At 47.0% G+C, this 6692-nt stretch overlaps 1 protein-coding gene across 5 annotated transcripts in view; it reads right to left on the bottom strand.

Annotated features, from left to right (window-relative positions):
* The window catches only part of PRPSAP2 (phosphoribosyl pyrophosphate synthetase associated protein 2), a 61659-nt gene extending 56354 nt beyond the window's left edge, over positions 1 to 5305 (bottom strand). Inside the window, exon 1 of one of the 5 annotated variants that reach the window (XM_084861575.1) lies at positions 5165 to 5305. The gene's annotated coding sequence lies outside the window, so the exon portion shown is untranslated. The remainder of the gene's footprint in view (positions 1 to 5164) is intronic. The other 4 variants (XM_084861574.1, XM_084861576.1, XM_084861573.1 and 1 more) reach the window with 4 other exon arrangements.
* Between the last annotated feature and the right edge of the window lie 1387 nt (positions 5306 to 6692).

The raw sequence follows: 6692 nt of genomic DNA on the forward strand, positions 1-6692 counted from the left end.
TGTTATCTCCAATAAGAGTTTAATCTCAACATTTATAGGGAACTCATACAACTAAACAAAAGGAAGATAAACAATCCAATCAGCAAATGGCCAAAGGAGCCGAAACCGGTTTGGCTCAGTGGTAGAACGTCTGTCTGCGGACTGAAAGGTCCCAGGTTCGATTCTGGTCAAAGGCATGTAAATTGGTTGTGGGCGCATCCCCAGTAGGGGGTGTGCAAGAGGCAGCTGGTCGATGTTTCTCTCTCATCGATGTTTCTAGCTCTCTATCCCTCTCTCCTCCTCTCTGTAAAAGATCAATAAAATATATATATATTTTTAAATGGGCAAAGGACCTAAATACACAATTTTCAAGAGAACATATGAAAGGCCAAGAGACATATGAAAACATACTCAAAGTCACTAATTATCTGAGAGATGCAAATCAAAACAACAATGTGGTACCATCTCACACCTGTCAGAATGGCTATCATCAACAATCCAACAAACAAGTGCTGGCGAGGATGTGAGGAAAAGGAACTGCTGGTGGGAATGCAGACTGGTGCAGCCGCTGTGGAAAACTGTATGGAATTTTCTCAAAAAATTAAAAATGGAACTCCCATTTGACCCAGTGATCCCACTTCTAGGAATATATCCCAAAAAAGGATATGTGCACCCCTATATTCATAGCAGCACAATTCACCATAGCTAAGATTTGGAAACAGTCTAAGTGCCCATCAGCAGATGAGTGTATTAAAAAACTGGTACATCTACACAATGAAATACTACACTGCTGTAAAAAAAGAAGAAACTCTTACCATTTGCAACAGCATGGATGGATCTAGAGAGCATTATGCTAAGCGAAATAAGCCAGTTGGAGAAAGATAAATATCACATGAGCTCACTCATTTGTGGAATATAATGAACAACATAAACTGATGAACAAAAATAGATCCAAAGACACAGAAGCATCAAACAGACCATCCAACCCCAGAAGGAAGGGAGGAGGTGGAGGTGTGAGAGATCAACCAAAGGACTTGTATGCATGTGTATGAGCATAACCAATGGGCACAGAGAGAAGGGGGGTGAGGGCATGTGCTCAAGGGTGGATGTGGCCAGGGAAAGGACAACGGGGTGGAGAGGCGGAGGGAGGAGACTTATGTAAAACTTTAAACAATAAAAAAAGTAAATTAAAAAGAACAAATCAATAAACAACAAGTGTTGGCAAGAACGTTGAGAATAGGGAACCTTTGTGCACCGCCGGTGGGATTGTAAATTGGTACAGACTAGAGAAAGCAGTATGGAGGTTCCTCCAAAAATTAAAAATTAAAGGGAAAGACAATCACTGGATGACTTCACTTATATGTGGAATCTAAAAAACAAAATAAACAAAAACAAACTCATAGATGTAGAGAACAAACTGTGGGTCACCAGAGAGGAAGAGGTTTGGGGAAGGGGTGTGAAAAAGGTGAAAGGGATTAAGGTGTACAAATTGCCGATTACTAAAACAGTTACAGGGAGCCCTAGTTGGTTTGGCTCAGTGGATAGAGTGTCAGCCTGTGGACTGAAGGGTCCCAGGTTTGATTTTGGTCAAGGGCACATGCCTGGGTTGAGGGTTCAATCCTCAGTGGGGGGCGAGCAGGAGGCAGCCGATCAATGATTCTCTCATCATTGATGTTTGTATCTCTCTCCCTCTGCCTCTCTGAAATCAATAAAAATATATTAATGTATAGCATAAGGAAAATAGTCAATGATACTGGAATAACTGTGTATGGTGCCAAGTGGGAACCAGACTTACTGTGGTGATCATTTGGAAAGTACATAAAATGTTTAATCACTATGATATACACCTTATAGTAACACAAGATTTTATGTCAACAGTTATTGAAAAATAATTTTTTTAAAAAGAATCACATACAGCCGAAGCCGGTTTGGCTCTGTCGTAGAACGTCGGTCTGCGGACTGAAAGGTCCCAGGTTCGATTCCGGGCAAGGGCATGTACCTTGGTTGTGGGCACATCCCCGGTAGGGGGTGTGCAGGAGGCAGCTGGTCGATTTTTCTCTCTCATCAATGTTTCTAACTCTCTATCTCTCTCCCTTCCTTTCTGTAAAAAATCAATAAAATATATATTTTTTTAAAAAGAATCACATACACACACAAAAAAAAGAACACTCCCATGTTCCTCCCCAATAAACTAGAGTTGCTTTTACATTTTCCTAAATTTACTTTAGAATGTGAGATTTATAACACATATGAAAACACACCTTTTTCAGGGAACCTCAGCATCTTTCAAAAAGCAAATCATATTTCTCCTTGAATGAGATCTGACAATCTGTTAAGTCGCATGAATGAAATCACACTGAAAAACTACTTGCTTCAGACATAATTTCAAAACCACTCACCCACATTTCAGATGAGGAAGGCTCACATTGAAATGTGCTGCTTTCCCTCTAAGCATACACTGTGTAAATGCCTTCTGTCTAAACACGGCTAGAGTAGGAATGAGAAGACCTGGGTTTGCCTTCCACAGTTACTAGTTACATTTGGCCTCATAGGTCTCAGCCTTCCCCTTCCCGACAAGACATAGACACCTGATGAAAACAGCTTCCCCTACCAGAATTTAATGTCCAGAACAGCAGAGATTTTTTTTTTCTATTTTATTCTCTGCCATGTATCCCTAGAACAGCACCTGGCACATGGTAGAGGTTCAACAAATGATTCTATATAATAAAAACCTAATATGCAAATTGCCCCTTTTTCCGACCACTCACTATGACGTGCGCTGATCACCAGGGGGCAGTACAGAACATGGCAAGCGGTGACATGGCACTGGCAGCAGATGGCAGTGGAAGCACTCCCAGCACTGATGGGCCCTGAGAGCAGGACTGTGGCGGGATGGTGGGGCAGGTGAGTGGGTGACACTAGGCCAAGGTGGGTGCAAGCAGGGTCCATTGCCCTGCTGACCACCCGGCAGACAGTAGCAGCAGGGGCAAGGGTGTGGGGGAAGGCTGACATCAGGCTCCCAGACACTGAGGGAGGCAGGCGGGGACCTGATGACTCAGGCAAAGTGGGGGCACTGGGGCTTGGGGCTCAGGTGCTGCCCAAGGCCCAGAGGTGAGCAGGGGCCTCTAGTTGTTAAATAACAAATATCTGCTGAATAAAGCCTGACATGAGAATTGCAATGATTAACAAATGGAAATAAAAGTAGTTTTCAAATTAAAAGGCATCATAAAATATAAAGAATTATTTTTACTAGTGTCATAATCTCAAATAAAATTTTCCTTTTTTTAATCAGCATTAAAGAAAATTAGGCCAAAACCGGTTTGGCTCAGTGGCAGAGCGTCGGTCTGCGGACTGAAAGGTACCAGGTTTGATTCCGGTCAAGGGCATATACATTGGTTGTGGGCACATCCCCAGTAGGGGGTATGCAGGAGGGAGCTGGTCGATGTTTCTCTTTCATAGACATTTCTAGTTCTCTCTCTCCCTTCCTCTCTGTAAAAAAATCAATAAAATATATTTAAAAAAAAAAAAAAAAGAAAGAAAATTAGAACTGCAAAACCTAAGTTGAATAATCTTCCGTCTTTGATCCCACGCACTTCGCTCTTCTCTCCAGCAGAACCGTTTTCTTATGACTAACATCATTTCCTGAATTCTTACAACTCAATTAAGCAGACGCCAGAAGCAGACGCATTTTAAACATGGGGGAAGTGAAGCTGGGAGAGGAACAAACTTACTGGAGGCTGAACGGCCTCCCAGCAGCAGACATTATCCCTGCTTCAGTCTGACTGCCAGTACAGACAGTTGTACATGTAACAGCAGCTGTACAGCCTACTCCCGCCCCTGAACGGTGCATTAGTTAGTGGAATCAGACAAACATCCAGACTTTTGAAAAATGTCTATTGTAAATATTCCTTGTTTGGAAAACAACTTATCTCAAGTGCCTAAGAAAACACATAATTTTAATTTAGTTTTTCCCCTTTTGGGAATGGATGCCAAGGACAGAAAGAAAAAGCTATATGCTCTAAATGATCACTGCAAGACTTTTTGAGAAGGAACACTGGACATACGGAAAGGTTCCATTACAGGGTAATTGAGTAAAACTAAACGTACAATCAATATTTTGTTGTTGTTTTGATCCTTACGGGAAGATGTATTTTTTCCACTGATTTTCAGAAAAAGTGGAAGGGAGGAGAGGCAGAGAGTAATAGATTGGTTGCCACCCTGCCAAGTGCCCAACAGGGATGGGGATGGAGCCTGCAACGGAGGCAGAATCGACCCCTGGATCAAGCTAGGGCCACTGAGAAAACTAGCTAGGGCCAATTTTTTTTAAATATCTAGGAATGAGCTCCGTGGTGTGGCTCAGAGGTTGTGTGGACCCATGAACCAGGAGTCAAAGGCCAGATTCCAGTATGAGCACAAGCCCCGGGAGGCAGGCTGGATCCACAGCAGGGCGTGTGCAGGAGGCAGCCAATGATGGCCCTCTCATCAGGGATTTTCTCTCTCTCCTCCTCCTTCCTCCCCTCCCCTCTCTAAAAAAATATCAGGTGAGGATTAGCCAATAAACAAACAAATGTCCAGGACTATGCAAAAGAAATGTTAAGAGAGTAAGAGCAGAATTGCATCTCCTCTGATCAAAACTGCGTAACAATGTATAATCCAGGGCAGGAGAAGACAATAGTATAATTTAGGGGGGGGTTCATAATGTGGGTGCATCATTTTTATGTGCATTTAAAGTTTTTAAACATTACAAATCACAGTTCCTCACACTCCAAATGCCCATTCCGCATCTCATTCCTTACAAAAGCCAGCAAACTGCGCAAACGTTAGGCAGCCCTCCTCGGGGATGTACCGGACTGGGAGGGCGGTTCTAACGGGGATACGGTACCGGCCGCCTGGCGGGCCGCGCGCATGGGGGCGGGGTGTGAAGAGACCTCCGCGGAGGTGGCCGATCCAGGCAACACCAGCGCTCAGTCAGGCGGGGCTGGTGAACGCTGGGGCTCAGCCTGGTTTTCCGAGCTGCCGAGCCGCAAGTCCCATGTTGGGGCTCAACTCCCACCGGCGCCCGGAGAGGAGCCCCCGACCGCGACGCATCCGGGCCCGCGGGCCAGAGACGAGGAGGCCGGGCTCTCCCGGGGCGCCCGCCCGAGCGTCCGCCCCTGCACTGCGCCCCGCAGCCCGCGCCGCCTACCTGGCCCCGACCCCAGCCCCGGCCTAGCCGCAGCCTCGGCTGCCGAGGGAAGAAAGGACCGTCTCCAAGCGACGTCTCTATGAGCAAAATGGCGACTGCACGCGCAGGGACGGCGTCCGCGCCGACGGCGAGGCCTGTGGGCGGGGCCGCGGGCGCAGGGGGCGGGGCCCGGGCACAGGGGGCGGGGCCGGAGTGGAGTCTGCGGGGGCACCTGGCTGAGGTCTGTGGGCGGGGCCCGGGCGCAGGGGGCGGGGCCCGGGCGCAGGGGGCGGGGCCCGGGCGCAGGGGGCAGGGCCCGGGCGCAGGGGGCGAGGCTTGGGCACAGGGGGCTGAGGCCTGTGGGCGGGGCCGCTGGCGCAGGGGTGGGGGGCCCGGCGCAGGGGGCGTGGCCCGGCACAGGGGGCGGGCCCGGAGCGGAGTCTGCGGGGGCACCTGGCTGAGGCGGGGCATACCGAGAGAGACCAGGCTCCAAGAGTGAGGCCAGGCCGGTGGGCGAGCTGGGGAGATGGGGGCTGCGGCTTCCGGCCCTCACAGGCTGCAGGTCCTGAGCAGGTGTAAGCCAGAAAGGGTTTCAAGGAATCTGAGTGTGCACTGAGTCTGATGTTTGGGAAGACAAATGTCAGGGTCAAGTCTTTACTGGCCTTGAGCAAAGTCACTTCACACCTCCGTGAGCCTCCCTTTCTTCATCTGAAAAATGGAGGTGATGGTACCACCCACCATAGGGTTGTGAGGATTGAGTATATCAGCTCCTGGCATACAGTAAACGCTGTTAGTGTTGTTTGCCTTGTTGCCCGTCTTTTATTATAAAGGAATTGTGTTTTGGTATCCATTGACCGAATTCTTTATCATTAAATCTGTTTATCCTTTATTATATTTATAACACAATAATAGCAAATACATATGTAGCATGATGTGTCAGGCCAGGTCCTCTTAAGTGCTTACCATCTATTCACCATAATAAGAATGTGAGGTAGGTATTATCTCCATTTTAATAGTTAAGACACCAATGTTAAAAAACCTGCCCAGTGACCAAGTGGACAAGAATTTCAATCCAGGTTGCCTACACCAACTTCTGCACTAAGCTAACCCCTATACCACACAGCATTTCCATTTCTGTTTTGAATTTTTCATCAGAGGCATAAAAAAATTCATCTGTGGTTTCCCAGCTAGCTGGAAGCAGCCAGTCCTCACACTCAAACTTATTTTACAGTAGGGATATACAAGCATCTCACTTTCTGAATTATAAAATTAAGTGATACATCATGAAATGGAATTCTTTGAGACATTTCTTTTGCCAGACAATTTTGTAAGAACACAGCTTTGTTATGAGCAAGGCCCACAAGCTGATCAATTCGCTTGACAAAACTGAATCCTCTCTCAGCGGACATTTATTAGTTAACTTCACTTCTGTGCACTCTGATCTAACCCATACCCAGGAAGCCTCGCTGCTTTTACAGCCTTGACTCCATCCTTCCCGCCACATGTTGGCATATAACTGACTCTGGCCAACCAGAGGAGCTCATCCCTC

Source organism: Pipistrellus hanaki (genome assembly GCF_964339955.1).
Source record: "Pipistrellus hanaki genome assembly, chromosome: 16".
In the NCBI taxonomy this organism is placed as follows: domain Eukaryota; kingdom Metazoa; phylum Chordata; class Mammalia; order Chiroptera; family Vespertilionidae; genus Pipistrellus; species Pipistrellus hanaki.